Source organism: Plodia interpunctella, chromosome 20, assembly GCF_027563975.2.
Source record: "Plodia interpunctella isolate USDA-ARS_2022_Savannah chromosome 20, ilPloInte3.2, whole genome shotgun sequence".
NCBI classification, from domain to species: Eukaryota; Metazoa; Arthropoda; class Insecta; order Lepidoptera; family Pyralidae; genus Plodia; species Plodia interpunctella.
This window is the reverse complement of record NC_071313.1, coordinates 5,617,805-5,633,920: the sequence shown is the minus strand read 5'-3', so window position 1 is coordinate 5,633,920 and position 16,116 is coordinate 5,617,805. Positions and strand designations below refer to the sequence as shown.

The 16,116-nt window shown below is 36.8% G+C and overlaps 1 protein-coding gene across 5 annotated transcripts in view; it reads right to left on the bottom strand.

Moving 5' to 3' along the window:
• The window catches only part of Hipk (Homeodomain interacting protein kinase), a 95,161-nt gene that overhangs the window by 64,849 nt on the left and 14,196 nt on the right, over nucleotides 1–16,116 (bottom strand). The gene's annotated exons all lie outside the window — the stretch shown is intronic.

Genomic DNA, 16,116 nt, shown 5'->3' with positions numbered 1-16,116 from the left:
CAAAATATATGATAGTAAGAGTTCGGGATTCTGATTACTGATGATAAAATAATGAACAATCAATACACACCAATCGATATAACGCGAGCTTCGCTAACAGTTCGCCAAACTTTAGCGGATTTGATACACATTGCTCATTTTTCATTGCGCTAAATAAAAGCACTCATATAAACTACGCAATATTTATGCATTCGCGTCGGCATCTGTCCGAGTGTGCGATAGTATGGAGACGACATAAAAATAGTGTTCGATTGTAGGTACTGAAAATAGAAGGAGATATTATTTTATTAACAGCAAATATAATTTCATTATTCAATTTCGTTAACGTAATGCTATTGGTTGTTAAACTTCGAATCTAATGGTAACTGCTCCAATAAAATAAATCCTTAGCGAAAATACTTTAAAAAGTCTTCTACAGTATTTTTTGATGATCTCTCATCAAATACTGTTTTATACTCTGTAACTTTCAAATTACAATTAAACTTCTTGACTTTATTAAAACAACAGACGTCTTTTAAAGTTTTAACAGAGTCAGAAACGCCTTGAAATTAAACATTTAGAGAAAATTATGGATATTCGGTTCAAACACTCGAAAACTGGGAGATGAAGAGAAATGGAGTTTGCCAAATTAGAAGATCCCCAGGTACTTTATTACATCGATATTGTGAAAGCAGAAACAAAAATGTGAATTTAAATTATTTTCTTTACTCACGAACAGACAACATAAATTCCACGACATATATTTATTTATAGATACATTTATTTAAAAATCATAATTTACACACTCATCAAAGTAATATTTTAAAATGTACATGTTCTAAACGTAATTTCTGCGACTCCTTTAGAAAAGAATTCATTATTTCGTCTCCAAGCAATATTTACCTTTCATAAAACGCATTTTTTTCAATTATTATCTCGCTATGGCCACAGTATGTAGGCGAGTGGATATTGCAACACCTTATCTGCAAACAACTTCATCAAATATTGCCTAAAACGGTCATAATATAATCTCAGTAATAAGTTTGCCAACGACGACCGTACCAAAAACGGTTCGCGGTCCATTTTGGGCCCCTTGTTCTAATCCTACAAAAGGTAATCCTGTGTAATGATAATAAATATGACAAAGAACACTAATGCCTGGCCCATATTGAGGCCACTTGAACCCCGAAAGCTGAGATGAAGATAAGTCGAATGAATTATTGACATTATAAAAAACGTGATGTCAGTCAGTACATTGAAATAGCAGTCTCTTTGTAGCAGAGTCATTCTGAGTCATAATCCTTAATTTACTGATAATTTGTAAATTTTGTCTAACCAAATAAAAATAATAATAAAATAATCCTAGTAATAATCCTACAAATTGTTGAAAAGATCTAAAAATGTCTAAGATATAGCAATACAGACGTTACCTAGTTAGATAAAGTAGAAAACGTAGCTTCAATATCTCCAGAAGATCATTCTGAAAAGGAATGCGACGACGCACCATTGTGGTGGTCCGCTTTATCTTCATCTTACAGTGCTTGTTTACACTTAGATACAGTTTCCTAGAATAACATTGAAGAAGGCTCCGAAACTGAAACTCGAGGCTTAACGTAACATCGTTAAACTAAAGTCCATCTTAAACGTGCTGTAAGGGATGATCGGAGGTTAGAAACTAGGGTGTATCGGTTACAAAGTCATTAAGAGTTAGATTTACGTAATGTGGGCTTTGGGAACTGACGAACCAACTGTATGGGAAATTATTGTGTGTAAACTATTACATCGGCTCTACTTTAGTGTTTTGTAGAACCATTCATTGTAAAACGCAGGCAATTCATCTCGATGATGATGTAAATATATATAAAATAATCTAGTTGAGATTGACTCTAAATTTGATTGATTTGTTATTAAATCATAAAGTCTAGTCTACATAACTAACGTAATTAAATTACAAATAACTAATACCTAATCTTTAGCGTAATCACCAAGAAGCTAAATCAAAAATAAGGTTTCGGGCAAAATCGTGGCTACACCTTGCATCTTGCATCTTAAAACAACAACCAGCATTACATCTTTGCAAAGTCTATAAGACCGTCGCATAGATAGCATATTATAACTTGACAAGCGAGACAGCACATAAACCTACCGAATCATTGCAAATTCACCTTTAACAGCGGTGCATAGAGATCCTTGGCAACTCAACATGACTGTACTATCGAATCTCCCCATTAACCCGTGTAATGTTCTTTCGTTCAGAGCTATCTCCACTTCATTCTGCAGTGGGGGATCCGCCATTGAGCGAGCCCCGGGCTCAGGCGTCTATTTTTAGGGCCGAGGGAGGCGCCCCCCTGACGTCACACGCCTTGCGCCACCCCCGGCCCAGGAATGATGGCGTTTTCCATAGAAGATGGGTCGAATATGATTCTTGTGTCAAATTCGAGAAATTCACTAATTGGCCTGTCGACGTTCGAATTATTTTATTTTCATGGGCAGAAATATAATTTCTAGGTGGGTGTCTGGTAGAATGGTGAACGGTGCGTAGCCGTTCTGCTCTATGGCCTGTGGCACTTAGTTCTAGAACTACATCATTACAACAACAATAAATCATCCACAAAAACATCATGTTGCAAGAAAAGTACATAGTATTTCAAGTAACATTTTTTCAATGATTTCGTAAAAGTTCTCGAAGCAAGTCATCAGTTAAATGTTATTTACGATGTACTTTTTGTTTTATCAGTGTTTCATATATAGAAGAATGTGTCTTGATATTTGAGTAGAGAATCTGTTGAAACTAAAGAAGGCAAAGAGGAAAACTCCACCAAGAATACTTCAATGGAATTATTTTATCGACAAAAGAGCAATATGTACCCTGAACGAACAGATCAAGAGAGGCATTTCAGCATAAAGTTAGCCCTAAATGTTTCATTCAAATCTTGCATATTTGTTTACTTGTTTGTTGTAGTCATCTAAACTCAATTCATACGGCAGGCACTAGATATTATATTTGTAAGTATTATTACATAATTTTAAATAATTTAATTGAGGTAGAGCTCGTGCTGTATATAGACAGGTAAAATCGATGGTAAAAAAACAAACGGAATAGGAAACTCTTCTTAAATTAATTGCTGATGTATGACATCAGGGCGTTATTTTGCCGCCATCGAATTCCTCTTAAAGTAAAGAAGAAAATCAATATTACTTGACAAAGTCGGACAAACGCTAATTGGTGTTTATTAAAATAGATCCTTGGAGGAAAAAGGAGGTTATTCATTAGAGCATGGAAGGTTCCGATAATATGTCCTGGGCGGTCGTAGAGGAAACAACAAGCGACTGTGTATGATAGTATATTATGTACGTAATACATATGTGTAGACGGCATATACATAGAATAAATATCATATTAAACCTACTGAACGTAGCTAGCCAGTAAATACATGATAGTTTCTATAGGACATTGATGCCAAGACAGCCTTGATGCCAAATGCAAGCCATTTCAGACTTTAGATTTTGTCGTTAGCTAAATATAATCAAAAACCGTCACCGTCAGAAACTATGTTTAAGTAACTGGCCTTCTTTATGGATGGATAAGGCGGATCAGCTTTCCAAGTTCGTAATAATTGGTCAATATTTATCGAAGGCGAGCGCACAAACCGCTGCGGCACTAAGCTAAAAAACAACAGTCGTTTTCGTTTTTTTATTGCAATCAAATGCATCTTGTTCCTAATGTAATCCCACCGACACTTTAACGACATTGTGCTTCTACTGACAATGTAGGTATTTAATGCAACGTAGATAGCACATAACATGTAAGCCGTCAGGTAGAAACTATTGTTGTCTATTGTCTTATACCTCGAAGATGCGATAAGATTAGGCCAATAACTGTACATTGTTTGAGAACTACTCATCAAACTAAATAGTTAATACACAAGGTTGCAAGTCATGAGAATTAGCGCATTATTTAAGTAAATTATCAAGTCGCATGGAGATGGATCATTTTATAAATTATAGATCTATTGTGGAAAATACAAATACTCGCATAAAATTATACTTCACGACCTAAATAGTCGCCAAATAATAAAACATGTTACTGTACATTTTCATGACATATCTGACATCGACGTTCTCACGACGAACAAAAGAGATCGTGTTGTGAAATCTACTGCGTATTACGGGCCAAATTGACGCTGACACTTGGGGCCAATTAGCACTGTACACAGTGGTTTCTATGAGACATGCGTGTTTTGGGCAGTCGATATTGCTAGGTCTGTAGAGTGCGATAACACATGTCAAGAAACTATAGGCGTGGCATCCCCTTGGATTGGTTGGTGCTATTCCGCCACTGTTGGCATATACTTCTTTGTAGGTACATTTAGTAGTTGAGCTTTACTAGAATTAAATCACATTGTAACGCCACGCATTATGACCTCTTTAGTCATATCGCGTGCGCGCTGGCATGATTTTTATTTCTTTCAGTCTAAATTCAAAATTTTAAATTATTGTTCCACTTGATATTTTGAAATCACATTTTGACTCATTCATTACCATAACGATATCGGCACGTACCACACGTACGCTGTAATAATAAAATATATATATAATAAAATATCTTAAATTATTTATAGACCCTTCAAGGGTCTGTATTTTATTTATTAATTATATTATTATATAACCGTCTGCCTTTGCCTATTCCTACTCCAACCCTACCTGAGATTACCCTACCACCTAACAACATGATGCTTTGATGATTATCATGCGAGCTATGTTAAGGGGGCTTCCATCTGAAACCACTGATGGAAGCCCGATGATAAGGAGATAAGATAGACATTTTGAAATGCGTTCCTGTAAAATTGCAAACTTAGCGTTCGTCTCATTAACCTTAGATAGAAATCGGTACTCTCAGGTACTCACGGTTTTCATTAAATTGCAACAGAACCCAGAACGTTGTTTACCTGCAAGAGAAGAAATCCAATTAGACCAATTGAACGGAATTCAAACAAGTTTGTTTTCCTGCTATATAATAATGAAATTGGAAGATCTCTAGGGAATACACGAGACCAATTAATTTTTCACAATTTCTTGGCAGGACTTATTAAGAAACTTATATTCTAAGGACTATTTTTTATTGGATGGGATAAGATAAAATTACTTGTAAATTCCTTTTTATTCATAACCGATCTCTGTCTTATACTCGTAGCTATGCTGATTATAATGATTCACTTATACATAGATCAAACATTTTATGAAGTTTGCTTTTGCTTGCAAATTCAATAGCGTGAATTCTCATGGGAACATTACTTTTTCCAGAAACATAGGAGATAAAGTGCTCTTACAAATGCGATTTAAAGAACTAAAACATAAGACAAAATTGGAGGGAAAATTGAAAGAAGAATTATCATTCAATTCAATTTTAATTCTATTTCGTTCTAACATCCAAAATTATCACTGAACATGTATTCGTATGTACTTGGCTGACTAGTACATAAATGATGAAACGTTTAGGTAAGCCTTGGCGTCGGCCGACGACCTCGGACGAATCGGAACGGTCACCAGCCAGCACTGTTACCACCGACTTTCGAACGTTATCCGACCATTAAATTTTTTATCGACTTTTTATCAAGTTGGTAATCGACTTTCAATTTGCTTGGATCACGTTAATGGACAGAAGCGCCGTTTTTGATTAATTAGTAATGTTAAAAGGTTAGCAATGATTAGTGATAGCATATTGTCAATTTGCGATTATGACACAACGACACAACACATAGACAATAAAGAAGGAAAAAGACGGGAATTTTGGTCTTCAGCGTTTATGCAATTGTACATAAATTTGGCAATTGTCGCATTTTTTACACAAATCCAATTCAAAGTTGTTACGTGTAAATGGATTTATGCGTTGACATGAACATCTTCAATCATAGACTCTAACTGACCAATATAATTAAATATTTGGTCTTTGAATTTGGAACTGGTATTTTGAACATCATAGTGAAATTAGTAAAATATACATTTTTGTCCAGCATGAACTAATCCGCATTACTATATTTTTTTGTGATTCATCGGGAAACCATTTCAATGTTGCATCGATCTCCATATACTAGAGCGAATAACAGTCCAAGAGTACAGTCCCGCGTTTCGTCCAATGCATAATAATGCAGCTTCAATGAAAATCCGATTAGCAACGGGCGGAGCACACGCCATTCTTTCTAAAGTCGAAGGATTTTGTGTTGTGGGAGCGGTGTACGGGAATTGTATTAAATTGTCGCGTTACGTGACTCCTGCTTGCGTATACGTCGATGATTTGATTGTGCTATCTAACTACATGATCTTTCGTGTTAGAATGAAACCGGGAACTCTTGAAGATGAGAGACATAAGAAGACTGGCGGAATGCTATCTCTGTTTGTGTTTGTTTGTCTCTGTAATTTTATACCTTAAAGTTATAAATAAACGTGTAAAATATTTTCGATTAGGACTGTTGCTGTCTTTTCGCTGTTTTTCCCTGAATCGCCTTGAACCAAAGAGAAAATAAGGTCGCAATTCTGCACAAAAAATTACCAAACTTTGTTGTTTTGTTCTCTCCAAAACAGGAACCAACGAACTGGCATTATTAATTTGGCTTTTGCGCCTCCCAGAACGCAGTAACCGCGAAACATGCGCGTGACAATCTCCACTCGACCGTTCATTTGATCGTTCATACGCGCGCGCATCGTATAGTTACTAATTTAGCCAGATCTAGATCAGGGCTGGTCAGTGGTCTGGCCCTAGATGATCTTGGACTATTACAAACAAGTTTATTGCGTTTATTTTACAGTAATAACATTATTAATTGTTCCCTGTATTTTAAATATAAAAACATTTTTGATAATTTTATCTTTGGCCAGATTTTCTAGATGGAGATCAAATGGTCAAAAAAAACCAGACGTGATTAGTAAGCGGAGTGACAGCCCTAATTTAGATATACATCGACATATCGATTCAGATATAGTGCAGGAAACATTGATCATTGATTTTATGTGTAAACCAATAACTGCTATTTTGAGCTTAAATTCAAAGGGATACGATTAGTTTTCCAACACTGAGTATTTTAGCGGATTTAATATACGCTTTTGATGTTCATTGCAAAAAAGAAACAAGTTTCTCGTCAATTTATTAGCTTGCATTTCACCTCCACATTTTCAAAAGAAATTACTCTGAAGTCTGTCTTTTGGTCGCAAACCTTGCATTTTAGTGGAATCACCATTCGAAAATGCAAGTACGTTTTCGACTGAAAGAAAAGATTTTTTCTGGAAGGTTTCGTCAGGCACGGACGGATTTTCTAAAAGCATTTAATTCCACTCGTCGACTTATAGCTATATGAATAGAGAATGTGCAATAACTATCGTTGTTTACACTAGCTCGTTCGGCATTATTTCTCCGACTAACATTTCTTTTGGTTGCGCAATATTTTTCCATAAAGAACTAGGAACGGAACGACTCAATCATCCCATGGAGCCACAAACCACAGAGCTTATTATCATTGTTTATGGCCGTTTCGCAAACTACTCTGAACAATACCTTGTCGGCAATTTGTTACATGTCGCATAATGCCGTTCTGCATGGTACTTTTTTTTTCATTAATTTAAAACTGGCTCATACCGCGGCCTCGCTCGCGTTTATTTTCTATAGGAACAGTACCTTCCAGTATTCGTATTCCTAACTATATGTATGCCAAATTTGAAGAAAATTAGTTGATTATAAATACCGTGAAGTGTTAAAAAGAAACAAACTCGCTTTATTATCTATAATAATGTTATAAACGCGATATTCTGTTTCGATTTGGTAGCTAAAACGAACAGACTCGCGGGCAACTGCTAGTGTAAAATATTATTAGGTTACCTGTGCCCGTAAGTTTCATTTAGGGCCTAAATCATGAACCTAAATCTTAGGTTGCAATGCCAGCAATCCATTTAATTCCTAATATATTTTTTAAATCGATTTTTGCCAAGTTCCATTTTTATGTTATCACCGATTCACTGTGACACCAACATACCGTATTAGCATTGTTTAGAACCCGATCACTTTCTATAGCACTTTTTATTTAACTACATTGTGATGTGATATTAATTGTTCATCTTTGCATGTACAGCAAATTTATCACATAAGCAAACATAGTTGTAGAGATCAATGCACTTTGGACGCGAGACATCGTCCGATGTCGCGGCGTCACTTACATGAAACAGTAAAGGCCGGTGCACATAGAATGCGTATGCAGCACGATTGTTTGTAATTGTAACGCATGCACGCGCGTGTACACATGAGTTAAAATTTGTGTTTCGAAGCGAAAATGTTTGATCTTAGTACAACACGGTTACTGATTTATCAGCCAATCACCAGGCCTTGAAGTAAGTTATCTTTGCCATGCTTGATATAAGACGAAGTACAATGGCGAAATTTTCATTATTGCATAGCAAATGGCGGCTTTATGTAGAAGGACGTGTGACATAAGAATAGGTAATAAAAGCAAAACATTAAAGATGGAGCGTTGTCTGGGCGATTAAGTTTATTAGCGACCCAACTGTTTCCATATCCTCGGCCTTATTTACGTAGGAAATAAAGTATATAACGCAATGACACGTTTCAGTGTAATTGAAGAAAGTAACAAAAACCATATCTAGCATGGCTAATTTGGTCGAATTGCCTGTGAGCTAGCGAAACATGAGCTGTATGTATTGTATACTGTCAACTTCATGCTCTATGTCAGAGGTGGTAAAATCTAATTTGCAATGAATTTGGACATATTGTACTGGCGGTACACTTGGCAACAATTTGGCGGGTATTGAAATCGCAGCTTTCACCGTGCACAGTGCAGTGCACCAAGTTATATTGACATTACGGTCCACATTTACACAATAGATAACACGGGCGAAGTGTACCCATAGCATACAAATGCAGACAAACCGTTCCATACAGTTGTCGGCATACTTCTACACAATGAACTGTGTATGTATAAACTAACAATTGGCGTCAATGTAGCCGTCACGCGATGTCGATCGTGTAAAGGGTAACTAACTAGGTTTTCACCGGGAAAAGTATTTTGTTGATGATTCGTAGGCGTATCGTTTAATAGAGGTGTTGTCATCCATGCGACATAACAATACGAAGAATTTTCCAAAACCGAGCCGAATTCGACGTACATTGCTGATTTTCCTTGCATCTATCTTGCATCCGTGTCCGAGTTCGACGATAATGTGTAGCAGCCAACAAATATATTGATCACAGACAAAATAATAGGCTTCCAAATGTTGTCAAGTAGATAAAAAAGTTAATTATAAGATAGAGCAAGAAACAAGATAGATGTGGTGTTTTAAATTTAGAGGTCTTTCTGACATTTAAGGCGTTGTCGTGTCGATATATCGTCGAAATAAAACAGGATACGCTCGAAACCAGTACGTGATAAAAGTCACGAATTCACGTTTTCTCCACTTTCGTCACCTTGAAACTATTGATTTACGATCATAGCGCAATGATTTTCTGCTGTATAATCTGTGTGATTGTTGGCACTTACAATGATTTGATTTCTTATTATTTTAAACGACTACTCTGTGGCTTCAGGATCAATATTTTCTTTCAACACTTGCACCCACATAATCGAACATTGATTAAAGCAAATAAGGAAGTGCATTCTGAGTAAAATAACCAATACATCCATATCAGTTTTGGTTTCGATTGTAAAATCAATAGGCTATGGAATTTTCCTCCGGCACTTGGCATGGTAATATTTGCGTGAATAATCAATTTTTGCGATATACAGTGAGGTATCGCTGCATTGATAATATTCTGGGCGTGCTCTGTCATGTGATACCGATATACATGAATTAATGAATACATCCATACTTCCAGACCTTCAAGTAGAGTAAAGTGGGCTACTTTTGCCTGGGCGAATTTATAACTTGCCGCCCTTTTGCTGTCACAAAAATAAGTCGGTGTTAGTGAGAAAACGTGGATTTTTTTTATATTTTAAAATCATACAAAAAAAATTATTACTCTCAATAAAATCGGCACAAAACTGTACATAAGAGTCAACTGTAGCGCCCTTCTAATGGACATCCAGGACACCGGCACCCAGGACACCCGGGGTATGTTACACTTCATATTTCATTGTAACATTAAAATAGAATAGGATAGTAGTAGAATATAGGATAGTATGTCTATTATATTGGATGGACAAAAAAAAAAGGAAAATACGATATTGCCATACTAACGTTGAGCCAGGAATTAATAAAATAAACGTTGAGCTTAATAACAGTGTACGTAACCTATATATGCCAACAATGAATGATTACATTAATAGACTTAGTAAACTGTGCATAAAACAGCACGAGGTCTAACCGGTAAGTGTGAATTTATAACTAGTATTAACAGGAGCAAACAAAGTTTGCAGAAAGCAAAACTAGGCCACAGATAAATAGCTTTTAATGTAAAAAACATACTAACATACATTGGTCTTACAAATACTACGAGTAACTACTAAGAATGAAGACTTTGCAAAGTGGAGAAGAAAAATCAGGATAACGGATCCAGGGTCCTGACGCGTAACGACTGAGGAAGTGACATAGGGAAAACGCTAGATGAGAAAATGAGGGATTTAAAAAACCACTCCAATTCTAAGGTTTGATTGACACCTTGAAAAAGTGGTTTTTAAACTGAAAGTACACACAATGTAAGGCAAAGATTTGTAGAGATACACATTTTCGTCGAGAATCAAAACAAACCCAGAATAGATCTATTCCACATTACAAACCGTATCTTTCTACAATTTCATAGTTTAGATACCAGCTTAGCAACACAAGTGGGCGACTGGCTGGAAGTGGCTTGGAGGTTATTGTCACCGGTCGGCACGATAAAAACGGCCATGTCTTCGCATCTTCCATCTCTAGACAACCCGTTGGGAGAGAAAGGAATGGCATCTTCGTCGGCAGATGTTATTTCATTCAATAAAAAATGTGGCAGGATATATTGCACGAAACCTGCTTTTCTCATTTTCTCAAAATGTCAATAAACAAGTTGACTTTGCACTAATCGTTCATTCGGAAAACAAGCAATAAAAAAATATGAGATCACTAATATTTTTCACTTTAGACGCAAAATAACCTACAACAAAATGTATGTATGCAAATTTACGTTTTATCTAATGTCAATAACATTCTTCCAATAATAAATTGGCGACTTTAAACATTTTTTAATAATGAGTACAACGTAACAGAAAATCAAATATGAATTGCTCAATAGCTTCACAATTCATATCACGAATTCGATTGGCAGGGCCACATGTCACATGGCTTGTACCGACCCACAACCTACTTCGGGTCGAGTCGTGTATAGGCTGACATGGATGGAAACGGAGCCGGGTCGACGGTACTAGTACACTGTTGACAGCGACATGGCGGATGAGATGGCGGGAACGACTCATGTTAAGGCCCAAATTTAAATATTTTCTATCAGAGAAGATATCAGAGCTGCCAGTGATGTATGGCGTCGAAGGTCTCAAGAGAACTGAAGAAGATATTGATTCTTCTGGATATTTAAAGTTAATTTGAATTACCTATGCCAGGACTGTACTGAGGGACTGTCTGTATTTAAGTAATGTCATCGAAATATCCATAAATATAAAATAATACAGTTTTCTGTGAAAGGGATAGTTAAAGGCTGATTGATTCTTTCTCATTAAAAACTTCAAGAATTATGTACTTTTGCTTGCAATGAACATTGAGGACGCCAGATTAGTGTCAACTCAAATGATATACCTACTTCCAGTCTATCATCTGCGCGATGATTATCCAAGTGTATTGAACGTATTGTATTTTCCTATCTATTCCTCAGTGGAAAACAACATGTGACGAAAAATTGTCCGTTAATTTAATGTGCGCGGGTGCGCGGGGCGCACTGTGTGTGTATGCTTTATGACTGTTGTATACGAAATAAAATTTAACTCCCAAGATCGTCTCTTTGCTTCGAAAGGAAATGAGAACATTTAAATTAATGGCGCTCATTTTGACGGGGTCATACAAACAAGCACAAAAGCCATATCGGTAACAACCGTGAAAGTTTAACGTTTCTGACCCGGAGATACAATATCCTATAGTGCATGGAGGTGAAAGTTTGTGACATTGACTAATCGCCATGAAATAGAGCCAGCTGGTTTTGTACATTTTTGGCTCGAATTTCGCAGAGGCGTTGCCAAATTGTGGACAAATGGAATAATTTTTTGTTGTTGTAAAGAAAGTTGATCCACAGATAAACCAGTTAGATAAAACAGGTACAGGTACCTATAAGAAACCAGATTCGGGGTATGATAAAATGAGATTATCAGGCGCAAATAATGATCGAGGTGTTCGACTTTGGCAATGTCGTGAGGAGTGTGGCAACAACGCGGTTACGTAATTCGCGAGACGCGGGGCAAGGGGACCCGGGTTACTGACCTGTATGGTCCGCCGGTGCCAATTCGCCCATCACGTCAAATCACGAAAACTTTGTTGCACAATCAAGATTCAATGCAAAATTTTGAATCCTTTAAAAATATTAAGACAAAATGGGATTAATATTCGATGCATCGTCGATGCCGAACCGAATGCAGCAATATTTTACTGATTGTACAGCAAGTCAAACGTTGAAAGAATGCACCAGTTTAATGAAATCCAGCGGCTGGTTCGCACGGTCGACCTGACAGTACAAGAGACATATCAGAAAACGGTAAAGCAGAAACAAAAGACGATACTGTTTAGAGACGGAATACACAACAAATGATTCACATGGATAAAGATGTGCAGAAAATGTAGATAGCGGCGCTATACTTAAATCATTATGGTCGCTCCAATTACCGCGGGAGAAACGTGCGAAATGCGCACGATTCAACGTATTTGACGATTCAAATAACCGAAAATTATCCCAATTGACAGACGGTAGAACACGGAGGATTTCCAACTGATGGAGCAAGCAGGAAACATGAGGCGCAGTCAACTCACAAAGCCATTGTGATGACATCCGGGAGGTTCTTGTCCTTCACTGTTTTTCTCTCATAATCGACAACGATGCTATAGTACTTTTTCGGTGCAGCGATTCGCGAAATCACAGCAAAAAGAAAATTCGCATAAACAGAACGACTACGTCACAGAGACAATCTCCTGTTGCTTTTTATTTTGGACATAATAAAACATTAAACGTATCAGTAAATATGACCTTGTTTATTAATTAAAAGTTATATTACTCCGATCGGGTTCTGAACAACTATTAATGATTTCCTGAATGTAAGGCATAGACTCATCCAAGTCTATGGAGGTAGGTATAATAATAAGGTTTTGTGTGGTTTTAAGTAGATTTTCATTATGTTCTATAATAAGAGTGTCGTGTACATTTTTGGATGCTTTTAGGAAAGTATTATAGGTTTCATCTGATCCGAACTGTATAGATGAAGTTTCAGGTGTAGTCTGGTTAGAAGAAGGTGAATCTTCGGGTATTAAAGGTGGAGTTTCAGGTGCAGTTCGATCAGAAAGTAAGTTTTCAGGTACTAGAGGAGGACTTTCAGGTGCAGACTGGACAGAAGAAGGTAAGATTTCGGGGTTTTCTTGATTTGATGAAAGTTGTGGTTCTGGTTGTTTTCCAGGAGATTCATTGTCTAATATATCATTCAAATAATCTAGTAATTCGTTATTTATTTCAGGATCAGCTAGATCGGCTTCTAGGCTGGAAGGAGATATTAGAAGGTTTTGTAGGTCATCGTCAGGAATTTCATCATTATTAGGGTTCAGGTTGGTATGATTTTTTGGATAGATAGGATTGACAGGATATCGAGAGAGGGCATCAGCAGCTGAATTTAGTTTACCTTTGCGATATATTATGTCGTAGTCATATTCCTCTAATTTTAATCTCCATCTTTGGAGTTTACTACTTGGATCTTTATGATTAAATAGCCATTTCAAGGGTCTGTGGTCTGTGACGATGATAAATTTATACCCATATATATAAGGGCGGAATGTCTTACATCCATATATTATGGCTAACAGCTCTTTTTCGGTTGTGCTGTAGTTGGATTCACTCTTATTGAGTGTGCGTGAGGCAAAAGCTATAGGTTGGTCCTTTCCCACAGGTCCTTGAGAGAGTACAGCGCCGACGGCATGATTAGATGCGTCACAGGTAAGAATAAAAGGTTTGGTAAAATCTGGGTATATCAGGAGAGGTGCAGAGGTAAGTTCTTCTTTGAGTGTGTCAAAAGCAAGTTGTTGCTGATTTTCCCACTTAAAGGGTACATCCTTCTTTAAAAGATTAGTAAGAGCTTTTGCCTTTTTAGAGAAATCGGGGATGAAACGACGATAGTAGGAAACTAGGCCAAGAAACGATTTCACGTCCTTGGGATTATTTGGAATTGGAAAAGAAGTTACGGCTTTGACCTTTTCAGGGTTAGGTTTCACACCTTGCTCTGTGATTACGTGTCCTAAATAACAAACTTCTCGTCTGAGGAATTCGCACTTGTCCGGCTGAAGTTTGAGGTTAAAGTTACGGATTCTTTGGAAGATTTCTGTCAGATTTTGGATGCTGGATTTAAGGTCATACCCATAGCAGACTATATCATCAAGGTAGACAAAACAGCGGGTACCTTGGAGGCCCGACAGTACAGAATTCATGAGTCTTTGGAATGTTGAAGGGGCATTTTTGAGCCCAAATGGCATTCTTGTGAATTGGAAGTGTCCTTCAGGAATTGTGAAGGCAGTTTTCGATTTATCTGCTTCATTTAATTGGATTTGGTGAAAACCGGATGACAAATCTAAAGTAGAGAAGTATTTACTATTGCCAAGTTGATCTAAAATTTCAGTGATTTGAGGTATAGGGTAAGTATCACCTATAGTGATATCATTAAGTTTACGGTAGTCGATTACAACTCTCCATTTTTGTACATTAGAGGCATCTAGTTTCTTTGGAACAACCCATATGGGTGATGACCAGGGGGAATCAGAGGGTTCTATGATATTTTGCTCTAACATTTTATTTATCTGATTGTGGACTTCGGCTTTATGGACTTCGGGGAATCTGTAGGATTTTGTGTGTATGGGATTGTCGGTAGTTGTTTTGATTTCATGCTTGAGAGCGTTGGTATGAGTTAGGATCTCTCCTGGGAGATGAAATATATCAGAAAAGTCGGAACATAATTGTAGAAGATTGTCTTTTTCTTCTTTATTAAGATGAAAAGTGCGGACTTGTTTTAACACTTCTTGTGTTCTTTTGAAACTATTAGTAGTAAGATTTATATGATTTATGCATTCATTTGAATGTTCTGACAGGACTTTGGGATTAAAGGGATCGAGTTTTAAGTTTAGGTTGGATTTGACAGTTACGGGTTCTTCGGATGTATTAGCAATGGATATATTTATTCTATTATTTTCTTTTACATGGACTATACAATTAGCTACTAGTAAAGTTTCAGAAAGTTTCTGATCGAGGACTAATCCTTCTTTTACCTCAGGATTTGATACAGAGCATTCGATAATAGTTTCCGTTCTAGGAGGTATTATATAGGCAGGCTCATGAAAGTGTAGTCTAATGGATGTGTTTCTAATGTAAAGGATATTGTTATTATAATTTATGTTACAATTGTGTGCATTAAGGAAATCTGAGCCCATTATTCCATCGTAGGGTAAGTCAGGTATATCAGTTACATGGAATTTATGGGATATGTCGAATTTAGGAAGTTGCAGTTTTAGCAAAAAGTGACCTTGAGTGCAGACAGGGTTATCAGTTGGGTCTATACCCTTTAACTGAATTATGTCTTTTGTGAGTTTGGGATGTTTCATAATGCAAGAATGTTTCAATAGACTTACAGATGATCCTGAGTCTACTAGCAGAGATAATGGGATATCAGAGACAGAGGACTTTATTAGAACATGAGGTAATAAGGTTTTAGATGGAATATTTGAAATATTATAAACTTTGGGTTTTGAAGGATCTAGAGAACTAGTAGTTTTAAGTTGTACGGATGCAGCGGATTCAGAGGATTTAGTAGATTTGGATAAGTCAACTTTGGATTGTTGCATGGATGCGGTGGATACAGAGGATCTAGTAGATTTAGGCAGATCAACCTTGGGTTGTTGCATGGATACAGTGGATACAGAGGA